The sequence below is a fragment of the Condylostylus longicornis genome, unplaced genomic scaffold (genome assembly GCF_029603195.1).
Source record: "Condylostylus longicornis isolate FDR11 unplaced genomic scaffold, ASM2960319v2 ptg000031l, whole genome shotgun sequence".
NCBI lineage: Eukaryota > Metazoa > Arthropoda > Insecta > Diptera > Dolichopodidae > Condylostylus > Condylostylus longicornis.
In genome coordinates this window covers 7,931,521-7,937,775 of record NW_026578000.1, presented here as the reverse complement: position 1 = coordinate 7,937,775, position 6,255 = coordinate 7,931,521, and positions in this window count along the sequence as shown.

Genomic DNA, 6,255 nt, shown 5'->3' with positions numbered 1-6,255 from the left:
TACTTTCAAAGAAATTGTATAGTGAAACTATTTTTGTCCTAGAAGTATGCACATATTTGTGTAAATACATGTGTTCATATCAATGATACGTGCTCTTCTTGGTCCCCCTCAACAACCCGTCAAGGTATTTTTCTATTCTAAAATTACATATTATCGCCCTATAAAAATCCATTACAATAAATGAGCTAAAAGATCGCGTTTCACTTGTTATTTCTAACCGGTATTTTTTTTAAATAAAAAGGTGTTCTAAAAAATCATAAAAATAAAATAAAGAAATGAATTTCATGTATGTATGCAGGTACTATGTAGGGGTAAATTCTAAAAACAGAAAGTAATATTTTATTGGATTTTTCCAAAGTTCGAAAACAATATTTTATTATTTTTGCTAAATTTAATTTATTATCATTATATAACCCTATTTAAGATTTAGTGTAAAAAAATGGACTTTCTCAAAAGTAAAAAAATTTGGGTATTTGAAATTTTTCAAATATTAAGAACTGGTCGATATTCAAACTGGGTGAGTGTTAATATTTTCCTTCTTTAATCTGAGTCGCATTCCCAGGGATTACCTCATGAATAGACTCAGAATCATAATAGAACAATTCAATGAGTAAAATAGTCCCCTTTCCTGCACCTTCGTCGATTTCGAGAGGGCACTCGGCAAAATAAAACATGAAGCTATTTAGAATGCGGTGCCCTATACAAGGGTATTGTAATAAACATACTGCAAAAAGAAGCTGCGTGAGTCGATCTCAGGTTTAACAACAACGAAACTAAATGACTGTTGTTCAGAAGTAAAGCTCTATGTTCTTCCGGAAATGAACAAAAGAGAAAAAAAAGGAAGAAAAATGATGTCAACTTCACACTTTGTGTCGATAAATGTAGGTAATAGTCTTTTCGTTTTCCTAGAATCATTTGAACCCCACTGTGTTTTTGCAGATGTACAAAATACAGAGCAAAAACGTGTGCGCGACTCTCCTGTTTTGAAGTGGCGGAAGCATAGCGGCTTTCTCATTTGATAGAATTTGGTCCTCCTTTTTGCAAGAGTACCCCGCTCTATGAGTTAAAATATTGCTATATTCCAAATAAACTGTTCAAATATATTATTTGTACGATTTGCGAGATAAAGGGTTAATATATTCTTAAAGTATATCAAACTATTTATGTATATTTATGTATATTTATTGTAAATGCGTATATTGAACAATCATAAATTGCATTATTATTTCTTGTTCTGTTTTTCACTTCTTTTACAATATAAAGAAAATCACTCAGAAATCTATTAACAACACTTTTTTTTTTGTAGTCACGAAAGGTGTTCATTTCACTTTTCAAAAAGAATTCTAAAAGTTTTGAAATTATTTTTGTTGTAATACACTTGAAAACTTTTTATATTTTTCTTTATAAAAGAAAGCCGGTCGTATTTCGTTTGAAAAATATATATTTCAAAAATACCACACATACACATACATATCTAATATAAAATGAGATTTTAATGTTCAACAATCAAGGTGCGAATTACAAAAACAATAAAGACAGGTAAATATAACTAATAAAATAAAAATGGAAAATCGAAGATTTGAAGAGCAAAAATATTTATTTGTCACGAAATGTGATATATTAAGGTCGTTTTCTAATCGTTTTTTAGTCCTAAAATAACACACTACGAATGAAACTTTTATTTTATTATAGAAATGAGGATAAAATAATATTTTCTTTAGTATTAATTTATAAAAGTGAGTATTGTTACAAAATATCGAAATATAAAATGTGGGCTTTGGTGGACACGCAATCTTTCGAAAATTTCTCCAAACTTCAAAGGATATTACAAGTAGATTTTTTAACACATCTTCTTTTCACCGCAATATTTTCTAGCATTTATTTGTAAAAACCAACAGGAAAATCAGGAGAATTGTTTGAGTTGTTTTAAGTCGCCATATTTGAGCATAACGTACATATATGACGTATGTCATTGTAGAAATACAGAAATTTGTAGATTGTAAATAAAAAAATTCTTGAAGTTGTAGAAACGGTAAGTCTACATAAACAGTATTTCATGCTGAGTTTATTAAACTAATATGATTTTAAATTTTACCGTTTGTCAAAATACAATTTTGCATTATGTGTAATTTCTTTTGGAAAATTGAATTCATACCCATATCGCTTATGTAGCAATCAAATTTCATCGAATAATGGTAACGATCTCAAGGATACACCTGATACTTCCATACATATGTATGTATGTATACAAAATATTAAAAGTTACAAATTGAAATATTGCATAAATTATACGAAGAATGATTGGATATTGATTGCATTTTCATTTTTATGACTGTATGTACGTTTATGTTTGTTCGGGAAATTAGTGTGTTGAGTTATAATTAAATTCTTTTTAAATTGTTATATTAGTGTGTTTATACTTTAATTTTAGAAAAATTTTGCTTTGATTTAGAAATTTAATACTATATATGACTTGTGTGTAAGCATATAAGTATACATATTTGTATACATTCAAATTCCATTCTTTCAAAACTAAAGTAGATACATATACCATATTAAATTATGTATGTATGTACTTACGCGATAAAAACGGGCGCATCTTCCCACCAGTTTTCAGCAGGTCGTTCCAAAAGTAGATTTATTTTTTTATAACTATTGTAATTAAGACGATTCTAAAAATGGAAAATATTTTGTTTGGAAGTACATATGTTCACATGTAAGTTTTATGTAAGTCGGAGTTCTTCATATACTCGTATGCACGTCTAAATGTTATTTTAACAATTTACCTTTCTATATTTAGCAGCCTTCATTTTTGTATTTACAATCATTTTTAGTTTGAAGATTTGTCAAAATTCTTGTTAAAAATTCTGATTATTAATAAAATAAATAAGAACATGTATTGGGGATTCATAAATATTTCTTTTACAACAAAAGTTTATAAATTTATTGAATAATATTTCAAAAATAATGTCAACTTCAAAATAAAAATAAAGAAAAAGCAAACTGTGTACGTTAATAAAATACTATGGGATTGGAAAATAAATGTATTTACAGTTCATAAACGACAGTTCTGCACTGCAGGATGTGGAACAGTATAGCAAGCACTTAATTTGGTTAAATTGCTCGTGAGGCTACGGAAGTAAACATAATAATTTCTCCACAAATAATTCTAAATATGTACTTAAAAATAAATTTTCAAAGGAAGAAACATTTGGTAAAAGACGTCCACCTGTAATGTACCAGTGCTCATCAATAAAGCAAGCTTGAAATATTATAATTGGAGCTGAATATCTTGCAAACACGCTTACCTCGACACAGGAAACGGAGATACTTGGATTTTATTAAAATACTCGTTCATGAGAAAAGTGCTTATTAGAAAGTGAATCACAGCTTTTATTAGAACTGGTTGAAAAAAAGCAGGTGAAATTCAAAGCGATGCTTAAAATGTTAACACCTTTTTTTTTTTAATTTACTTAAATTAATTAAAAGTTTTAAAATTAAAATAATAGATGAATGTGAAATCTTAAGGTGAAACAAGCCATTCAACAATAATTTCAGTATAACGGAATAAAAATATTTCAAAGAATTTTGCATTCAATTGTAACAACTTAATCTCATCTACAGTACGCAGGACTAGTTATCATCTTAACACATTCAAACCAGTCTCATTAATATTAATTATAATTAATCAGCAAGACTTATAGAGAAAGAAAACTAAAGACACCAAATACATTACAAAAATTTCATATTTTTTCATAGTTCAATCATTTTAATTTAAATTTATTTTAAATATGGCTGTACAATATTAAATTTTTTTTATTAAATAACCAATATTTCATAAGTAATTTTTATACTTAATAAACGAATTGCGTTTAACTATTACAATGCGGTTTAACTTTGAGAAAGAATGCAGGCACAGCATAATAAAATACAATTACAGTCAACAATATTTCGTATGTGCAAAATTCCGATTGATTACCACAGTATTTCGAAAGAACTTCATTATTACCCTTTAACAACACCCCCTTTCTCTTTAAAAAAAATAATTTTTTTAAATAATTATTTTTTTATTAGCAATTTCTAAGGGCAATACTTTTTCTTTTTAATTTGAAAAATTAAGTAAAATATTTTTTAACAATTTTTATAACATGAATTTATTGTAAAACAAAATTTGTATATGGGCTGGAGCGCACCCACTTTATTTATTATTTTTCAAAAACCTGAAACCATGAATGTACTAATATCAAAACCAAGAAAAAAATTATAAAGGAGTGTATAATAAATTTAAGAATTACATAAATTTAAATTATTTCTCGGAAGTAACAAAATATCAAAAAATGCTTTAAGAATCAAATATGCATAATTTCATCAAGTTTACATATCTAAGTTTTTTTTTTGCATTCCTGAAAATGAAAAATAAATAATTTTTTAAAAAATTTCTTGCTCTGTAAGTGCTAATATATAGGTTCTGTATAACATGAGTTATTAAAATAAACAAGATAAATTGCACTTAAAATCAATATAAATAGGGAAATTAACTTGGAAATAATAAATTTTATTGGAATTGGAATATCCCAATCAGTTAATGATAACCTCAGCATGGTGCAATTTAATTTTTATTTTGTTTTTTTTTTTGTTATTTTTTGGTTTACCATTTTATCAGGTTATTAAACATGCACTTTTGCATGATTAAATTACTTGTTATTATTACCTTTTCTTATAAACTATTATAGGAGTAATTGGTATATACTAGGTGTATAACAATATTTATAATACTTAGGTGGTGGTTTATACCTTTAAGCATGTTAAATATCGCTTCTTGTATACAGAATTAATAATCGCAATTATTGCATATATGCATTTTAAATGAATTTTTTAAAAAAAAATATTTTTTACTTTATTATTGTAATAATATTAGGTCTCAATTTAAAAATAAATTTAAAAAATCATAAAAGGAAAATTAAAAGTGTATGTTTAAGTATATGTGCAAAAGCTTTGATTAATTTAAAAATTTCAAGAATTTTTCTTTTGTTTAATTTTGAAAACCTGTTATTATTTTTTATTTACGTTTGTAAGTACGGTTTATTAAAAACAATGGGCGAGGGGAAATAATAATAAGCAAAAAAGTAAGTTATTAGTAGTCTTCTTCCTATAAGTTCTCGCAAAAAGTTGTGATAATGTGTCTCCATTACTGTCAACTAAAAGATTCTCATAATTTAGTTTATCCCGTTTTCATAAAGTTTCTTTTAAAATTCCTTTAGTATAAATTGAAAATATCCTATGATAGTTTGATTATAATATAATTTCCATTTGGTTTTTCATTATCAAACTCAATTGTATTAAAAGTATAACTTGTCTGCAAACAAAAGAGAACGAAAAAATAGTATATACAATGCAAAAAACTTGTTTTCTATATGAAAAATCATTTACTACCTTACAGTCAGTGGTGAGCTGCTCACTTAATGAGAAACTAGTACGAAATATTTATTATTTTAAACAAAAATCAATGCTTTAAAAAATGCTAGGTGAATTCCACTTTAGCAAATTCCAAAACATAATTTAACACACGATTTTAATCTTATCAAATTTATTATATCTTACAATAGCCATTCGATGAGCTGTGTTGCACCTTTACATTGTGCAGGAAGCTTGACTAACAATGTTAGCGACTTTTTACTGGAGATGATGTCGCAAAGGAAAGGTTCTCGAGATAGCCATCTCTGACGTCTGTCGTCCATTCTATAATTTTAATGGTGGATACGAAGTTGTGTTTACTGATCGACACGTGTGGGCACAGGGTGGTCAAGTTTTTGAGACTAGTTCTGGTATAATGACAGGTCCGAAATGAACTTGGGGCTGTGATCGGACGTGTATGAAGTTCAACTAGGCGTTTTGCTTAAGGGGGAATCTAATCTTAGCTGGGAGGTTATTGAGGAGTGCTGGAAATGTCTCGTATTATCATTGGGTATTGTCCGGTGAAATATCACTTCACAATAAATAGCACGAAATAACCAAAGGAAAAACGGAATATCTGTTTAGTAATCTACAATCTACAATAGCCATCTTCCAACCTCTCCACATATAACTTTGTAATGTCGCGAAAGCTATAATATTTAAATCTATGCGTAAACATTATAGTTTTCACGACATTACAAAAGTTGATACAGTCTCGTCCTTTTTCCATTGAAAACTATTAATCAATAAATACTGTTCATAAGCGACTTACAATAGCACCTGCTATTCTATATACAATTG